Below are 21,119 nucleotides of genomic sequence, written 5' to 3' on the forward strand. Positions count from 1 at the left end.
ACTCAAGAGAACCTAGCAGATTGACAACCCTGCAGGTTGGACCTTATCCTGGGTCATTTCTAGACCAAAGATATTGAGAAAACACCTGAAATGCTTTGGTTGGAAAGTAACAGAGTGACCAAATGAGCTTTTCTTTTTTTCTTTAAAAAGCACTTTTTTAAAAGTGGGGTTATTTCTGGTAAGAATACGAGAGGTCATTGATTGACATAGCTAAGTAAGGGCAATGTTGGGTACTGAGCCTTAGCATCCATCATTCCCAATCACCCCCTCTAAGTCTCAATCAGCCACCAACTTCCATTCTGACACACTCTCTTACAAAAACAGTCACACAAACAAATGACCTTTATGTACACTCAGTGACAGTTCTAGTGAATGAAGGTGAATGAAGGTGCCAGCGCTGCCTCCCATTCCTCATCCCCCAGTCCCAAGAGTTAGCTCTAGAAATTGCATCTTGGCCTAGTCCCTTAGGACCAGCGGGGGCACTCTTGCACAGTTTCTGCACATCTGCTCCATTCTTCTGTCTCTGTTGGCTGGCCTCTTCTGTTCATACATTGTTCCCTAATTCCTGATGATTTCAGGCATTTATTTGATTGTTTATTAGCTTATTTAACATAAATAGCACTTACCAGTACATCAAGCAATGTTTTAAAGACTCCACAGATATTAACTCATTAAATCAAAAAGTCTTGACATGGAAACTATCATCCTTACTTTTTTTAGCTGAAGAAAGTGAGGTACAGAGAAATTAAATAACTTGCTTAAGATCACACGGCTTCTACATGACTCTAATGGGTTTTGGGAACCTCTCTATCTCATGTTATTATAGCTTCAGATCCCAAGGCTGTTGATATGTCCTAGTTCAAATTCTCAAGAGAGAATTAACCAGCCAGCCCTGCTTAATACTGTAATTAGTATACTGTCTGTACTCTGTTACCATTACTAATAATTAACACAAGCACATTCAGAAAATGTAATGGTGAGCCTCATTAAAGGTGATGAAGTTAAGAAATCTCAGCCTTTGATTTTGTTCCTTCCTTTAAGATTACAATACTAAGTTTTGATTCTACAATGAATCTCCAAAATTGGAATGTATCCTACAATCATTGCTGAGCAGATGGCGGTTGTGATGTATCCTCATTGCCTGTGCATACCCGTAGAACTTACAGAATGAGTGTCAGTAGCTTGGAAGAAAATTCTGTAGACAACAGTGGCATTCCTAAGAAATGCTGTATCAACAATGCTCTTGATGGCACAGAGGACCATATTGTGTGGAAATACATGGACATCTGCAGCTGCGTGGAAAAGCAACGCAGAAGAACTCAACTGTGAATGGAAAGAAGCCTTAGAAATACCTTCGTTTATTTCACATATACATTTTTGTCTCTATGAGCCCAAGTGTAAAAATCTGTGTCTATATAAGTCTCAAAGAGTTTATCAAGTATAAAATTTTAAGTGATTAAGAAGCACCATTTTATGACATCTTTTTCTTTCTTAGCTGTATATATAAAAAACAGTACCTCTTACAAGTGATGCTTAAGATTTAATAAAATACAGAAGTTAGTATCATAACTAACAGTTAACTCAGAGACTTAAAAGACATCAAGACTCTAGTTCCTATGTTTTCTTTGAGAGGGAAACAGTCCACCTGAGAAAGCCTAGAGGGACAGAAGGAAGTTCTCAGATAATACACATTTAAAGATATGGAAGACAATATATATTTTAACTAAGAATACTTAACAATTTTTTTAAAAATTCATTTAAGAATTTGGGTTCTGTGTGGACTAGCGGCCAAAGTCCAACAACAACGTCTAGCATAAAATGGGAACAGCAACAGTACTGAACTCAGCTGCGGTTGTTATGAGGACTAAATAATCCATCTAAAGAAAGAACACTGCTTGATACAGAGTAAATATTCAATATATGTGAGCTACTCCTAGCAGCCAACAATCAGGAAAACACGGCTTTCGAAAAGAAAAATTAAAGCAGCAGATAAATAAAGCTGCAACATACTATATTCAAGTGCATGACTAAATCTCCTTCCAAGATCGTGTTCTCCATTTAATGACTGCGCACCCAGACACAAACATCTTTTAAACATACAGAAGCCTTCTCTTATACCCAGAAACAAAAGCAGCTCGACTGCTGCTTTATTTCCCCGTTTCAGTCATCCGATCCAAATCTGAAAGGGCTCCTTCTTCGGACACAAGCCAACCCACACAGCAAATCTCTCCACATAGAGGCTAACCTCCCAACCCCGCACAGAAAGAAAAGTGCTCTTAGAGTCAGCTGGAGAAACAATGTGCCAATATTTTTGCTTGCATTCCAAAATACAGCAAACTTCCTATCCCTGATGCAACCTACCAAGTCCGTTGGAAGGTCACCGTAACAGAACTTGAAGCAATTCATAACTACCCCCACAATACAACACCGTGCAGCTGAAAGCTGCTTCCATCCATAATCAAGGCAGGTGCAAATTGTAATTTTTTTTTTTTTACAGAAAAAAAATCCCTCTGAGGTGCTAAAGCAGCTTTGCCAAATACTAAGCTAAATTACTGAGCTGTTACATGAAAAACATTATTGATCTATCATTTTAAAATAAAATTTATATTGAAAATCCGTTTTTCTACTTAGCACTGCTAAGTAAACTATTTTATGGCTTGATACAATGCCCACTGCCTGTTATATCTCAACTACAGCAGTATTTATCAGATAATTACCAATTTTTACAACTATAAAATGTGAAACTCAGCTATTTATAGCAAATTATTTAAGAACCTGATAAGCTAAGTACACCAAAATAATAACCAAAGAATAGAAACAAATTTATGTGAATTCAGTGCAAAAATTCCATTTCAGCTTTTTACTCGGCATGTGATATTTCAGGGTAGCAGAAGCTCTTTGAAATACAAAGTACATTTTAAGAGATCTTAACACTTTTAAATTTAAAACATGCTATTTATAAAAAGAGCAGTATCACCAAATGCTAAATTAAGCATACTAAAGGATGAAAAAACATCTTGTTTTAATAAAAAATCTAAAAGAAGATGACTTTATAATAAAACTTTATAGCATATTATTTGAGGAAGAGAATATATTGTGAAGTTGCCAGAACTCAACTTTAATATGTATGTTAACTTTCAGCACTTACAGCATATGGGATGTGGCAGTTCCCAAGTCACCTGCATGTCTTCAGCTTTTGCCCTCTACTCAGTAGCTTTGTTCATTGTGCAGATAAGAGGCTGATGGGAAGAGAGATGCTTTCATTGAAAGATCCCAAACAAATGTTCTCAGAAAATGAAGATATTGTTCTAGAACAGAGACCAACTGTTCAGGTTAACAGAGCAAGAGCCTTCAGCACTACACTGACTTGTATTTGCTACTGTAAAAGAGAACATGTGTATTCTTCAACTCACAATAGCATTAGGTTAAAGAAAATTAAAATTAATAACTCTATGTCAGTAAGTGGATTCCACCAAATGACCAAAAATAATACAAAGAAGAATGAAATGGGTGTTTTTCTTAAAACTTTTCATGTAATTTCATGTGGATTCAAACACTAGAAACACACCGAAGATAAAACAGCTAAGAAACACAGATAACTCTCATTAAAAAATAATCTATATAAAAATCAGCTCAAAATGTATCAAATACCCAAATGTATGAGTTAAAACCATAAAACTCTTAGAAGAAAGCTAGCAGTAAATCTTTGTGACCTTGGATTTGGCAATGGTTTCTTATGTGTGAAATCAAAAACATATGCAACAGAAGAGAAAACTAAATTAGACTTCTTTAAAATTAAAATTTTTGTGCTTCAAAGGATACCATCAAGAAAGTGAAAAGATAACCCATATAGTAGAAGAAAGTATTTACAAAACATTTATCTGATAAAGAATTTGTATCCAAAATACACAAGGAACCCTTGCCATTCAACAATGAAAAGTAACCCAATTTAAAAATGGACAAAGAATCTGAATAACCATTTATCCAAAGAAGATACACAAATGGCAACAAGCACATGAGAAGATGCTCAACATCATTAGTCATCAGGGACATATAAATCAAAACCACAAAGAGATACCACTTCACACTGCACTGGGATGACTGTCATCAAAAAGAGAGACAGCAAGGATATGCAGAAACTGGAACCTTACACATTGTTCTGGAAATTTAAAATGGCACAGACACTCTGGAAAAGAGTTTGATAGTTTCTCAAACAAATGTAGTTATCATATGACCCAGCAATTCCAGTTGTAGGTACGCATCCAACAGAAATGAAAACAAATGTCTGCGTAGTAACTTGTACACAGATGTTCATATCAGCAATATTCGTAACAGCCCAAAGTGGAAACAATCCAAATGTCTATCAACTGATGAATAAGTAAACCAAATGTTGTAGATTGGTACGATGTGTTATTCAGCCATGAAAAGAAATGAAGTGTGAAAACATCCTATGACATGATGAACCTTGAAAATGCTATGTTCAGTGTAAGAAGTCAGTCACAAAAGGCCACATATTGTATGATTCCATTTACACAAAATGTCCAATGTAGGCACATCTACATAGACAGAAAATAAATTGGCAGCTGCCAAGCAGTAGAGAAAGGAAGGAATGAGGTGACTGCAAATGGGTGCAAGGTTTCTTTTGCTAGTGATAAAAATGTTCTGGAATTAACGAATGGTGATGGTTGCACAACTCTGAATATACTGAAAAACTGAATTGTACACTTTTTAAGCGGGTAAATGTTATAGTATGTGAATTATTCTTCAATAAAACATGTTAATAAAATGTTTTTAAAAGTAATTTACTATATGCAAATAGCATGGGCTCAGAGTTAAGGGGCTCAAGTCCTGCTCTGCTTTTGCCCCCAGGCTTGCTTAAATGCCAATGGCTCTGTGAACCTCAGTTGCCACCTATGTTTAAGTGCATGGCTAGGGTGCTAGGAAGAAAAGGCCTCTGGTTTCAACGGGATGATTCTATGATCATGCCAGATATCAAAATACAGCAGCAATTCCACTGCATATTTGGGAGTCACTAGAAATTTCACATTCTATTCTGGTTTAAGTATAGTCTTTATATGAGAAATAATCCTCAAGACGGTTAATACTTCCAAAAAACAGAAAGGATCACAGTAAAACCAGCTGAACTAAGCCGTCCCTGGGAACCCCAAACACCCAGCAATGCCAGGTCTCACCCCAGTTGTTTCCAACCTGCCCTGATGAATTAACCTAGTGCTAGCAAGTGAAAAACTCTCTATATCCCTTTTCCTATGGGCTGGTTCAGCAAATTCTAGATTGAATGCATACGTTCCTAAGGCACAAACATTTAAGTGGGTATGACTTTGTAAGATTAATAGATATGTTTGAGAGATACAGGAAAATAAAGCAGGCCCTCTTCATCTGGCTTAATTCCTATCTGTTCTTCAAGACTCAGCATAGGCAATACTTCCTTCTTGTAGCGTATCCTGCCTCCCTTCCCAACCATCAGTATGGATCTGTCCATGACCTGAGATCCCAGAACGCCTGTGCCCATGGATGTGCACAGGTGAATGAGAGAGAAAACAACCAACTGGGGTACATCTCCACCTGGAAGTCCCATCAGCAACTCAAAGTCAGCACATCCAACCCCTGACCTCATCATCTTACTTTTCCACTCCCCAACACAAACCTGCTCTTTGATTTCTCATTTTGGAAAGACATCAGCATCTATATAACCTAATGAATGCAGGTGGGAAAATATACACATATTAGTAAAAAGGGTAAATTACAGAATTATTAAAAGATATATTGCTTTCACTAAACCCCCCGCCCCTGCAAAAAAAAGGCTAAAGAGCTATTATCTGGGCATCTTTCATGAAGATAAAAGAACAGATTTGTAAGCAGTATACCTATGATCTATGTGTAAAACAGTACACCAGAAATGCTTACCAGCAGTCTGCTCCTCCAATAGGGGTATATACTCCCCCCTAGAACCCCATTCACATTGTTATTTTAAAAAGAGAGAGAAAATAAAATGAATGGCATCAATAGTCTTGTCAAAACTATTGCTATAGTAATATTTCAAGTTCATGAATTAATGAATATAAACCAGAAGTCTTCTGACGAAAGATAATCAAGCTGACTGGTTGAAGCTAAAGACTCCCAGTTTAACTAGTCAAAGTTCTATGTGTAAATATGATTTAGTTTGTTTCACAGGACTGTAATGTTCAATCATCTTACTACAGTGTAATAAATTATTTCCACCTAAAAAAGTTTAGAATCACTATAGTAAGTCATAAATAGCTGATTTGCACATATAATAATCCCAGAATCAAGCCATTTGGTATTAAACTAAATTCATTTTTCTGGCAAAAAAAAATATAGGTTAAGGCAATAGCAGCATGGTAGAAATTAGTCTCACAAATTATTTCAGTAGCAGAACCATGTTATTCCAGGAAGTATCATGTTGAGGTAAAATGCATGTTGCTCGTCAAGAGAAATGCTCTTAATTTTACATGATGCTCTGCCATGAGGGTGGCACAGCCTTCAAATTAATTCAAATAACAGATGGGGACATTGAAACAATGATACACAGAGCTGTGCAGCAGAAATCTCTAATGACATAAATACAATAGTAATTATTCATTTCAAAACACAGGGACTGTTGATTACTAGTACACAATAAATGGCTACCAAAATAGTCTATCCATTTCTCAGACTGTAAGTTCCCCATAGTGTGTGTGTGTGTGTGTGTATAACAACAGAATTGTTCACCATTAACACAATATTCAAGGTTATCTGCTGTAACAAAATTTTTGTAAACCAAAAGCATCACAGTGTTCACTTTGTATTATTTCACTTAATCATCACAACAAGACAAGGAGGGAGGTATTATCTCTACTTCACCTATAAATACAATTTCCATACAATGTATTGCCCAATCCAAGACACTTCTGAGAATCTAAGAGGGCATAAGAAATGCAAGCTGGACTATCCTGACCAAACCGGGATGCTGGGATTCTCCATAGAGAGAAACAAATTCAGAAAAGTTTATTAATTTCCCAAGTTCACACACAGGGACAAGAGGAAATTGGAAATGAAATCCGTATCTGACTGTGGTTCAAAAGAATGACAACTTCCAAAGCAAACAAAAAACAGAAGTTGACGAATGTAGTACCAATATTTCTCTATTTCCTATTTTGTTATAATTGTGAGTTCATCAATATGTCTTGTATGAGGCTTCCTGAGCTGATTATTATTGCTTCCATCAACACTTTTTCTCAAATCCCCTTGCAATTCCTATAATTATTCTAGGTAAATAAATGTGGGGATTAAAACTTCAAGACACTGGGATCATAAAACTCTCTGTGAGTGCAGAGTGGAAACAGAAAAATCCAGCCGTGGTGAGTGTCATCAGGCACAACCTCCAAACAGTAACTGAGCAGCAGTATCTTATTAAAGGACGTTTACTGTATACATCATCCCAGCAGGCTCAACTGCCACAGGCCATCAATGGCCCTGATTGTCCTGTATCCATAGAGAGCACTAATCACATGCAACTTTGCTGCTTTTAAAACTATATACACTGTTTCTACTACAGTGTGCACAAACAGCAGTTACAACCCTTTCACGGCAACCATCACCACCTAATTTACATTCAGTAGGAAGCTGTGCGTGGGTTTCTGATAATTCATTTACATTTACTACACTATTCCTCCATGTTTTTAGCCAAATTTCTGAATAAAATATTACCAAATTTAAGAATATTTTCTGGTTGGAATTTAATATATATACCTTTAAATAAGAAACTGGCTAACTTATTTACATATCAAAACATTCAACTAAATTCTCTACTTTTGAATTTTTACTTTCGCATATTTAAAAGCTTATTAACAAAACCATTCGTCAAATAAATTTCTGAGTCACAGTCCTACGGGCATACACTCCTTCTCCTCATATTATAAATAAATTCCCTTTATAGAAAAGTAAGGCTTTTAAAAGAAGATATATAGTCATATTAATATTAATGCAACATTTTCTTATCGCATCATAACAATGTAGTGGTGAAGTCTAGAAAACTTTATTTTACAGGAAAGCAATAATGATGAATAGTTACCTCTCAGGATTGGTATAGATCTGGTCCTTGTTAAATCTTCCAAATTTACAAATTTGGAATTTGGAATACAAATTTACAAAATTCCAAATTTGTAAGAAATGATGTAACTTTAGTACTAAAAGTACCAAATTTTAAAATTTCTTGATGATAGGGATCTTATACTTCCCCATCCGCTTTACACATCATAGGCATGTTCACAAAATTGTTTTTATTTCTACAGACATTTCTCAAGTCATATGAATTAAAAGATGTGCCATGGATGAACCAAGAAACTACATAATTTAGAAGTTATGTTGTTGAAATTCTTTGTTATTATTGAGGCGTTGCCTTCCTAATCCTATACCATGTGTGTTATATCCAATAATTCAGTTGGCATTGGCTAAGTATACTGTGAGAGAGTACTGAAGAACCTGGTGTAAAATGAAAATTATGTCATTTCACAAATAAATATATGGACACAGATAATAAAGAACTGCTATGGTGTATTTCTAAAAGGGTTTATTGTGGGATCTCTCTTGCCCCATTGTCAAAGAGACACCTACTAATAGTACTAAAGAAAGTACTATTAAGGACTCAGGGTCTGAGTCCTTGGCTTCACACAGGTGGAGGGTGGTCCATGAATACTTTGAAATTATGTGAAGAATTGTGTTTATACCTATTTGCAGCTTTCACAAGATCTCCAAAAAGCTAAGCAAGAATCACTGCTAATGTTGTAATCAATAAAAAATGTAAAATTATCACCTGGTACAAATGTATACTAGGGGAGGGGAGATTATCTGTTGATGTCAGAACCTAAGTGTGACCACATCCCCTGATCATGTCTGTTATGCTCTTACTTGTCATTTGTGATGGCACTGGCCTGTTTCTGGCTTAATTTCCATAGCACTTGCTACTTACTCTACTCCATAATCGTAAAATGCACTCCTCAGTTACAGGAAAGTGTTTGACAACAGGTATGGGCTTTGTGACAGGTAAATACCAGAAGCAGAGGCTCTCTAGAAAGAAGGCTGGAGTTTCTTCAAGTCTCACCCCAAGGTAAATGAAGGATATTACTATACATATGTGTTTATATATACAAATATCATATGTATGTATTTATGTACCTTTGAGGACAATTTGGGAACAAGTCTTTTACAAACCAAGAAGGAAAAATGCAAACAGTTCTTACTTTGCTGTTACATGTCACCTTCCACCCCTAGTCTTTCTTGTTGGGGAGACTGGGGTAGGAAGACAATAAACATTCAAAATGGAAAACCTTCTTCAGTGAGTAATCCCCAAAGTCCAGTTGAATTCTGCGGGGCCCTCATGGTTCTTTTTATTTCAATAGTGGGATCAGACCTATCCTTGGTATTTTTGCTTACAGTGGTTCAACTTTCAATAAAGATAATGGACAGAAGACTCTCATTTTATGATAAGCAATACGAATGGGAAAACACTACTTGTTGGTCTGAGAATTAGGAAAGGCAGGCCAGCGTTTAAAGTACAAGCTCTAGAACTGCCTCCGTTGCTGGCTTCTCCGCTTTTCAGCCATGTGACCTTGAGCAAATTATTCCTTATGTCAAAGAGCTCTTGAGAAGTAAATGAGATAACGTATGTAAAGTGTTGTACAGCAGCTGGCACCATAATTAGTCATCAATGAACGCTAACTATAATTATTATACAGAAATAAACACCAATGGATTTGTTTGGGGGAATATGGAAGAGTTACTTTTAACAGTTTTATGTGCCTTTGTTAAGAAGGTAAAAGCTATAGCTTCCTTTTTTTAAAAAGTTTTTAATCATTCATAGTAAAGTGTTATTAAAAAGCAGAAGGTTAGGCTGGGTGCGGTGGCTCACGCCTGCAATCCCAGCACTTTAGGAGGCCGAGACAAGTGGATCGCTTGAGTCCAGGAGTTAGACAACATGGCGAAACCCCATCTCTACAAAACATATATATTTTTAAAAAATTAGTTGGGTGTGGTGGTGCACGCCTGTAGTCCCAGCTACATAAGAGGCTGAGGTAGGTGGCTGAGGTTGCAGTGAGCTGTGATTGTGCCACTGCACTCCAGTCTGGGCAACAGAGTGAGACTCTGTCTCAAAAAAACAAAGGGTTGGGGGGCAGGCACGGTAGAAGTTTAATAAATATTCTTTCATCTTCTGTGAAGACCAGAATTATTATTTCTTATCATTACGACTATTCTAATTCTTCAAAAATTTCCTTTGCAGAGAGAATGGTGACATGCAGTAAACCAGGTTTGTTTTTTCATTTTCCTGTTAATACATAATCTTGAAGGGAGGAGAGTCTATTTTGGGTAATCACCAATGTCTACATAAAAAGTTTAAAAGGTGAATAATTTAGGTGGAGACCCCTATGGACGTTGGGCAGGCAAAGGCATAGGAACCTTTAAAAAGAATGGACAGAAAAAGCAAGTCTCCTTATGTAAGAACACTAGCCAATGGGAAAAAGTGCCATTAACTACCTCCCTTTGCCAGTGATTGCAGCTATAAAAAGAATATTATTACAGTAAGGTTAAGTTAATATCTTGCTGTCTGTGGCACAACCAGTCAGAAAATTTTTAAAGATATTCTAATATTCTGAGTACTCAGCAATCAGTATCAATCAACTTATAACTGATCTTCTGTTCCGACTGTAACGGCTATCCTTTGCAATACTTTTTCTTCCCTGCTGGATTAGAAAATTGGCTGAAATCCTACTGCAAAATCTAAGGGTACCTTTTAAATCGCTAAATGCAAGTCAGCAATTCTGGAGTTTAAAAAAGCTAAATCCTGTTTAAGTGATTAATTCAACCCCTATGCCAACTGTTACATACAATTATTTAAAAGTTCTAATAAGCTGCTAAAAAAAAAAAAAACTGTTTAGGGGTTGCGACATTTGTAACCACAAGCATTAACCTTGATCTTTTACCATCATCAGCACTGGCTCAATTCCCTCTTGATCAATGTGATTCACTCGGTAGCTTGATTTATGACCATTACATTGAAATCTCCCAGTATTATTTCTCTAGCCCTGAACTCTCTCAAGATGCAAGCCCAGATTTCTGACTCCTGAACTGAATTTCCCCTTCAATACCTCAACATAGCCACAAATTATCTTGCTGCTTTCTCATACCTCCAGCCTTTAGCAGTTACTGGAGTCATAATCCCAGCATATGGAAAGATGGTACCTCACCCTGTTGAAAGTTGGGTGTCGCCATGGGTCTTGCCAGTAACAATGACATGTAAGAGGGATACAAGGTGCATCACTTCTGAACAGAAGCTTTAAGGGGCCAGGGCATGATTTACCATATTCTGCCTTTCCTCAACAACTGTGGTAATCCCAGCACTTTGGAAGGCTGAGGCAGGAGAACTGCTTGAGCCCAGGAGATTGAGACCAGCCTTGGCAACTAGGGAAACCTCATTTCTATTAAAAAAAAAAAATTAAATTAGCCAGGTGTGGTGGCACACACCTATAGTCCCAGCTACTTAGAGGGGCTGAGGTGGCAGAACCACTTGAGCCTGGGAGGCTGAGGCTGCAGTGAGTCATGATGGTGCCACTGCACTCCAGAGCTGGATGACAGAGTGAGACCTTGTCTCAAACAAAAACAAGAATGAAAACAATCGTGGAAGCACAAACTGAGGCTTTTAGGCCTGGGATCCTCAATGAGGATGATGATGGAGAGCAGAGCCCCCATCCCCCCACCCCCAAGCCAGCTCGTTTCATCTCAACTGTGAAGACCAGAATTATTCTTTCTTATTCCCACAACTATTCTAATTCTTCAAAATTTCATGCAGCACAAGTGAACAATAAACCCTTGCTGTTTTAAACCAACTAACACTTTGGAGTTGCTACTGCCACCTAATCTGGCCTACTCTGCCTCATACACTCACCTGCAACCTGCTTCTCTGTCTCTGATAAGGGCATTAGTACCCAAGTCAGTAACCTCAGGACTACTTAATGCTTCCCTCTTCCTCATATTCCATTATCCAGTTATTAATCCTGGAAATCTTACCTTATAATATTTCCCACTCACCCTGCTCCACTACATTCCCACAAATCTAGTTTTGCCTAGAGGCCCTCTTTCTCTTTGATTATAAACCCTATAGCTTCCAAATATTGTCTAATTCCAAACTTTTTCTGCTCTAAATGATCTTCCAGAATGACCAAAATAACCCTTGTTAAACAACAAAAAAAATCTGGGCCTTTCCCATATTTATAGCCCTTCAGCACTTCCCACTGTTTGTATAACAAATATTGGAGGGGCATGTTTGCAAACAGGCACTGTGCTAGGCACCACAGGAATGAGGATGAGCCATTTGCCTGGACAATGATCTTCAACATGATGCAGTGACAGAGCCAGCATTATTATACAGAAATAAACTATAAATATATATACTATATATATTTATATATGTTGCTTAATACTAGCATTTAGTAAAATACTGAAATTGGTGACAAAAGGTATTTTTAAAATAAAAATTAGAGTTAAATCAATTAGAGTTAATTCAAGTTCTGTGAAGACTTGACTTTCACTCATATTCTGACATGCTTTCTTGAGAAGGAGAAGAGATGGAGGTCATCATTAGCTAGCCAAGACGTGCACAATGGCCCAAGATTCTGCATCAAGTCGTTCCTGAGACTCTACTGATATTAGGAGCTTACACATTATTATAACATACATCACTGTAGTTTGTTACCCATTTTTATAATAGAGTTCGTCAAATTTAGGACCCCAGTGAATTCTGCTGCAATCCATTCTGTTGTAACACCATCTGTCATTTGTGTCCCGGAAGGGGAAGGGAAGTTAAGAGCCACCAAGTTAGCCAGATGAGAAAAGTCAAATGTCAGTATATTGTGGCTCTTCAAAATCTGTTTCCCAACTTGCCCTCCCCTAACATGCCTCTGTTCAGGCGTTCCAAACCTTTGTCAGGCCACCATTCCCTCTTTAAAACCTCGCAAAATTCTACTCATTGAACAACTAGTTCAGTGATCAATTAACATTTTCTATTAAACCTGTCCCAAGAGTTGTAGGCAACATTAACTGGCCTCTGGGCTGAAGCATTTCCTTGCTTATCACATGACAGTATTTAATTGTCTAAGAACCTACCTACTCAGTGGGCCTCTGAACTCCTTGAGGATGAGTATCACATGTATTCATCTTTGTGCGCCTAGCCCTTGTTACTGTGCTTGTACAGCAGCAGGCACATGCTCCACAGCTGTTAAATGAATGGTGTGGAAACCACATACCATACTCCCACTTACCCATCAGCCTACTGATGAATGTTAGGGGAAACTGTTACTTTGAGGATCCAGAGAAGGGGGTTTTATACTTATAACTTCTACGTTTTTTTTTTTAAAGAAACTTGGCATGTTATTAACTATAGGGTAGCAAAACTTACATATGTATGTATGTGTGTGTGTGTGTTTACACGTGGGTGTGTGCTTGAGTATGTGTCTTTAACAGGTTTACTGTGACTGCTTGTATTAGTCCATTTTCACGCTGCTGATAAAGACGTACCCGAGACTGGGTAATTTATAATGAAAAAGAGGTTTAATAGATTCACAGTTCCACGTGGCTGGGGAGGCCTCACAATCATGGTGGAAAGTGAAAGGCACATCTTACGTGGCCACAGGAAGAATGACAGAATGAGAACCAAGCAAAAGGGGAAACCTCTTAAAAAACCATCAGATCTGGTGAGACTTATTCACTACCATGAGAACAGTACGGGGGAAACTGCACCCAGGATTCAATTATCTCCCACTGGGCCCCTCCCATAACATGTGGGAATTAGGGGAGCTACAATTCAAGATGAGATTTGGGCGAGGACACAGCCAAACCATACCACTGCTATAATAAACTACCACAAACTGAATGGCATCAAACAATAGAAAATTTATTCTCTCACAGCTCTAGAGGCCGAAAGTCGAAAACCGAGCTGCAGGCACAGCCACACTTCCTTTGAGGGTCCTAGGAGAGATTCTGTTCCCTGCCTCGCCTAGCTTTTGGTGGCTCAGGTAAGCCTTGGTTTGTGGCTGCATTACCCCAATCTCTGCAACCATCGTTACCCTGCCTCCTTTTCTGTCTCAAATCTCTGTTTGCCTTTCTCTCATAAGTACGTTGTCATTGGATTTAAAGCCCACTCAGGTAATCCAGAATGAACTCCTCTTAAGACTGTTAATTACATTTGCAGAGATCTTTTCTCAAAAGAAAGTAACATTCACAGGTTCCAGGGATTTCGATGTGGACAAATCTGCTGGCAGGACCCCCATTCGATCAACTACACTATGTGTGCACATGCCTGTGTGCATGTGTGTTGTATATTGTACAAAGAAGAATCCTTAAACAAGGCTCTGTTGAACACCTACATGTTACCAAGGTAACACAGTTTGGAAACTGTGTTAGTACTGGGGACACAATGATGAACATGAAAGACACAATCTCTGCCTTCATAGAGGTCAGAATCTACAGGGGAGTGGGGTGAGTATGAAAATTAAGTTATTCTTTAAAGTTGGAAAACGTAATATGAGAAAAAATTACACTATGGTTGTATATAATAGTGACCTCATCTTACCTGTTGTTAAATGAGTAAGCTAACACTTTCTCCATTAGGGATGGATGGTTCAGGGAATACTACTTGATTTTCAGTTTAGATTATCTCCCACCCTGTATTGGGACATTCACAAAAAGTCCTTGTTTCTTATGTTTGCTTTACACATTGAATTACTGGACCCAAAGATACTCCATGGCACTACCACAATTCATACAATTTAGAATGCCATCACTTGCAAGACAATCATTGTTTGACAACCACCAAGACACAATGCTGCTGATAAAACTATGTCATGCCATTAACTATAAGACACATGCTGATTTCAGAGATATGAAAATGTACACCTTAGAATCAATGAAATATGTTAATTTCCATTCTGAAATATATTCTTACAATACATCCAGACAAATTAACAGCTTCTGATTAAGTAGTATAGCCAAATCTCAATGATTTCCCAGCAAAATTTTAATGCTGAATTGGCTTCACAAGCCTCAGAGTATTTTTCAACCTCTTTCCATCAGGCTAATATATGCAAATATAATTCACTAAGTCTTAAAAGTAGGACATATTCTCATATTCTGGGTCTCTTCCAGGCTTGAGACAGTCGGAAAAGTCAGAGACTGAGAAAGAACTCTAAATTCCTTGAGCAGGAAGAGGCTGCTGGAATCATCACTTCTTTCCTTGCCCAGAACCTGCTAAAAAGTCAGATTGTAAAGAACAGAGTGTGTGCACCTGTGTGTGTATTAGTCGGGGAAGCTTGTAAATACTTTAGGGATAGGCTGAAGTATCCCAACAACTCTGTAGATGAGTCATTCAGACAAAATTTTTGATCCATCTGTTGGAACATCACACCAGATCATGTGAACTGTGTGAAATGAACAGTGCAAAGACAAGACAGGATCCCTGCTCTCTGCTCTTGGACAGCTTAGAAAGACAAATATAAAAAGGGAAGTAATAAAACTTTTAAACACGCACAACTCCAACCTAATAAAGTCTGCATGGAATCCAGGATCAAGGTTTTGTTACAATCTTACACAAAGGTTATGTAGTAGACAAAATCTCAGGGACTAATCTCACACTTGTTTCTCCTGTATTTATTCAGTCTGGGTTTTGACATTAAGATGTAAGATTCACATTGCCCTACATTGTTTTTTTTCTAAAATGTAGATTTCATTCTGGTCTTTGCATGTGAGATTAAGAGGAATCAGGAATATAAGTCCATGAAAAATTGGGGGAAAGGTAAACAAAATGTAAGGGAAATTTAAGAATTTTTAAGTGGACAGATGTAGGTCATTATGGGATTTCAAAGAAAGAGACACACATACATTGAGAATAGCATGTGAAAGTTGCCCCTCCTACAAAAAATAATGGGGGAAATACACTTTCAACTAAGCAATCAAGCTGAGTGCAACTTGCAAATCCTTCTTAAATTCTGAAACACACACACACATACACACACACTTACTTGAACAGCAGCTTTGTAAAGAATCATTTTAAAAGCAAATTCTTCCCTGGAGAAAACTTAACTGCCAAAGCATCTGGACTATCCTTCTAGAAGGCATTTAACAAGCTACTATCACTTCAGAGACTCACCAGGGTACACGGGCTTCAAAATGTATTTAAATTTTCTTTAGAAAAACACATATCAGACCTCTCACAGCCATTGGAGAAGAAGGATAAGTCAAGATCAGGAACAGTTCTAGCTACAACTTCACTTCTTTAGGAACAAAATACTTGTTTTCCGATTTCATTAACTTTATGTGTTCTTGGAACACACCCCAAGGTAGTCCCGGAAAGAAAGGTGTTGCTGAAGTGTTTTTCTACTACTAAAAGAGCAAAATAAGTTTGGCAAAGATAGTTCATATCAGGAATAAACAGGTCTTTGAATAAATGGGCTGGCACAACAGCCTGGAAGAAAAAAAATCTTATGTCATATGCAAAAATTAATTCCAGATGGACTAGAAACAAAAAAAAATTAACCTTCCTACAAAATCTTAGAGACTACATGTACAATCTAGGTGTCAGGGGGACCTTTCTTAGGATTGAAAACAGGAATAAGAGACCTCTCTGTATATGTGAAAATTTAAAACTCTTAAATGGAAAAATGTAGATTAGGTCAATTGATCGGAAAAATGTAAATAAGAGAAAATATTTCCATTATATACAGATAGCATCTAGAAACTGACAAGAACAAGCAAGCCAACAACAGAAAGTATGATTTTAATCCATAGAAGAGCAAGTCCGAGTGGTGAACATATATATAAAAAGAGAGCCCTCAGAATCACTGATAGTCAGGGAAATGCAAATTAACGCAGCAATAAGAGCTTTATATCCATTACGCTGGTGAATATTTTTTAAAACATTATAATAACTATGGTTGACACAGATTTGGAGAAATGGTATTCTCACACATCCATGATAGAAATGAGAATTGCTATGGACTTTTTGGATAGCATTCTGGCAGCATCTATTAAATCAACTCCACTTCTGTGAACTGAGTTTGACTGGGATGCAACACAATCACTTTTCCCCTACATTTTTTCCCTAAAATTATTTAGTTTTGGTAATTGCATAGGAAATGAAAAGAATCAGGAAAACAATGTTATCAAAAATGTTTTGGAGAAGTGAAACTTATTAGAAATCACAGAATTCTACAGAAACAATGAACAAATTAATGATATGTACAGGAAAGTTTAGTGAAGTATAATTCACAGAGGCCAATAAAAGGAAACAAACTGAACTCCTGTCAATAAAAGAATGAGTATTGTCACATCACGGAATATTATGCAGTTGTTATGAATTTCAATTATACCAGATGATTTAGAAAGATTCCCATAAGTGATATAAGCAAGAGGCTGAAAAGTATTTGTCATATAATCCCATTTTTATGGAACAATGACAGAATTCTGCATGTCTCTGTATGTATATGTAATAGCGATGTAGGATTCTGTGAGTATGAAGAAGATATGAAGAACATGCACTGGACTGTTAGAGTGGATTACATTTGGATTACGTAGGTGGGCTGGTTTGGAGGAATGGGGTCTGTCATGAAGGAAGAAAGTTTGTTAAAAAGTAGCTAAAATGCCACTATTATGTAAAATTGTGTGTGGGGGGTGGGGGAGAGAGATTGTGTGTGGGGGGGGAGAGAGAGAATGTGAGTGTGTGTGTGTGTGTGTGTGTGTGTGTGTAGAAAGAACAGAGAATGAATCAAAATGTTGGCGGTTATATCAAGACTTCAGAACACCTAAGTTTTTAAATAGTTTTAGGTATTCAAATTCTTCATAATATATATGTTTATAATCAGAGGGGAATGAAGACTACAAATAGTATTTATACTTAGTTCATACATTTCCTCCCTCCCAACTCCATGGCCTCTGCTTAGCAAGAAACTCTCCTCTGATAACACACATTATTCAACTGTACACAATCTACTCAGGTAAGTATCTTCCCAATTGAGTCAAGGGGAAAAAAAAAGGAACAGAAGATGGGGGAGGGATGAGTAAAATTCACAGTCTACCTGATCTACTATAAAGTTAATTTGAAGCTTCTTTGGTGTGGCACTAAAAGATTCTCTTAAAGCTATCTTGTTGTTTCACTTTTAGCAACTGCCACCACAACACTGATAAATACAACTATTTATAGAGTCCTCAGGTGCTAAATTGGCAGAGTGATATGTACTTTTTTAATTATTATTTTTTATTATACTTTTAAGTTCTAGGGTACACGTGCACAACGTGCAGGTTTGTTACATATGTATACATGTGCCCTGTTGGTGATATGTACTTTATTACCCATCAACCCCTGGATCTATGTCCAGAGAGAATTAAACTGGACTTTTAATTTCTCTTCTTAGTCATTACAGTGAAGTCAATATTTACACAGATATTCAATAGAAAAAATGAAATGACATTCAAACTATCACATGTGCTTCTCCCCATGTCTGGAAGTGATCTGTGAATTTCTATTATTTATTCACTAGTGTCTGTACATAGATTCTAAACTTCAACAGACTCTGAAGTTGTGTCATCTATCTCTTATCTAATTACCCCAAATGTGGCACTTCAGTTTATGTATTACATGTAAAAATAATTAAATATTTTTACAAACGTGTCCATTTACTTATTAATATTTAAAGCCAAAAAGTGACAAATTGTTCATCAGCTTCGTTTCATGCAATGCACAGGAATTTATCAACAATGAAGTCATCTTTGGGGAACTCTCCATGAATGGAACACAAATATAACTATATTTGTGAACACACAACATGGTTTTATCAAGATTTTCATGAGACTATTTGATTCCATACAATGCAAGGCAATTCTTTCAGAGGACAGTTACAACAGTGAACATATCATATCTAAATCCAATATCCAGGTTGGTTAAGAAAAGTAAATGAATCACAATTATTCAATTTCAAAACCAGAGGTAATGTCTATTAATACTTATGAACATTGACTGCTGAAGACAAATAAGTTAAAAAGTAACTAACCCACAAGAAACCGGAAGATTATTTATAAACATCCCATAAAAAACTAAGAGAAATGTACAGGAGGATATTTTATTACAGGAGATTTGAAAAAAAAACTCTACCAAAAAATTGAACAAAGGGCTCAGGAAATTCACAAATAAAATATGATATTATTGAAGCTATTCTACTATCGAGCAAAGAAATACGTTTTCATTATCTAAACTAGCAAAGGCAAAACAAAAAAAAGAACTATGATATTCAATGATATACAAAATCATGGGCTTACTCATCCACTGCTGAAGGTAGAATCTTTCCTGGATGCAATTTAGCAATAAATACCAACATTCTAAAAATAATGAATTTTGAACAATCATCCCACTTCCAGGAACCCAAAATAATAAAATGATGTAAAACGGACACATTTAAGTAAAAAGTCTCAAAAACAGGACACTCAAAACAACTAATGTCTCGCAACAGTCAAATAAATAATAGTTGACTGGTAATAACAGAATTCCATTCAGTCACAAAAGGTCTATTTCCAAAGAATATTAATAATGAAGGAAAAGGCTCAAGATCTAATGTAAATTTTAACAAGCAGTTTTATATACAATTTGGTCCCATTTATAAATGTATTTTTGATTTACATCCCATGCCTGCATAATAGCAAAATGTTGGTAATGGTTATATAACAAGTTATACAATATTATCAGTCCTGGACTACATATCTTCAGACTACTGCTATATGAAAGCAAAACAAAATAAACTCTCTGTGTTGTATAAGCCGCTATTTTTTTTTTCATCTATCTTACACACAACTGAAATTAACCTTAACTGATGTCCCTGGCCATGATGAGGCTGTGAAGATTCCCTCTGATCCTATGTCTCTTAGTGGCTGACTTCCTCTTAACTGGCCAAAGACAGGACCAAAATAAACAGAAAAAATAAGAGTAGAATCTCTTAATAAAGCTTTCTGTTACTTGTTATTTATTTTTAAATAAGTAATCTGAACCTCCTAAAGTGCATGCTCTCTCTCACACTCTGTCTCTCTCTCGAAACAACCAATTAAATAGTTTTTAACTTGGGTCTAGTGCTTGATTGATTTTGTGGGTCAGCGGTCAAAGGTAAAAAATGAATCTTGCATTATTTTAAAAACCTGAAACAGGCTAAAAATGAAGATCTAGGAGCATAAACTACTGGGGACCAGAAATGACAATGTTAGTTTTTTTATTCAAACCAACACTTACTTGCCCATTGCTGCTGAAAGAAGACAGCAGCAATCCAAAATGAGAATCAATCATGGAATATAGCATCTGCACAGACAGCTGTCCTGGGGTTATTCAAGTGGGCCTTCTCAGGTATTTCATTAACCTTTTCTTTAATGGATGACAGACTCTGTTATAACGAGTGCTTTCTAATTACCTAACAGTAACAGATATGTTTTAAAATTTCAAAAATAAACATTTACCCTTTTTCTGGTACTTTTAGATATTTAAACTCTAGTTCCCTGCTAGGAAGGCAAATTTTCATTTCTAACATCCTAAAGTCTGATAATTGAGAAAACTGTCATCTTATTTAAAAAAAAAAAAAAAAAAAAGTCTGACCAAAGAACTTTTCCCCTACTAATTGGAGAAAAAACAACAACAGAACACAACTCATTTTAAATCTTCCCAGGGACACTTACATAAGCACTGCTCATAGAGAGTTACATTCCTCTCAACACTATATAACCAAGCTTAATCATAACAATTTACTGTATATGTTAAATATTAACTAAAGTGTCTTCATAACTATAAAGAATTCATACTGCATTTTAAATTCAATAACTTGGTATTTATTAAACAACCATAAGGTCATCAAAGCCCACGTGGTATTCAAATACTTCAAACTAGGTTAACAATTAGCAGAATCAATTAAAATAACTTGCCCTGTAATTGTAAAGCAATTCATCCACAGAACTGGAAAGGAGCTTGGGAACACTGTTGTTTTCTTCTTTTACCACCATGTAATGCTCCCGCACAGCATAAAAGGAAA

The 21,119-nt window shown here is 36.6% G+C and overlaps 1 protein-coding gene across 2 annotated transcripts in view; it reads right to left on the bottom strand.

The window, feature by feature from the left end:
• GAREM1 (GRB2 associated regulator of MAPK1 subtype 1) overlaps positions 1 to 21,119 on the bottom strand; it is a 208,062-nt gene that overhangs the window by 176,908 nt on the left and 10,035 nt on the right. The gene's annotated exons all lie outside the window — the stretch shown is intronic.

This window comes from Pan paniscus, chromosome 17, assembly GCF_029289425.2.
Source record: "Pan paniscus chromosome 17, NHGRI_mPanPan1-v2.0_pri, whole genome shotgun sequence".
Classification (NCBI taxonomy): domain Eukaryota; kingdom Metazoa; phylum Chordata; class Mammalia; order Primates; family Hominidae; genus Pan; species Pan paniscus.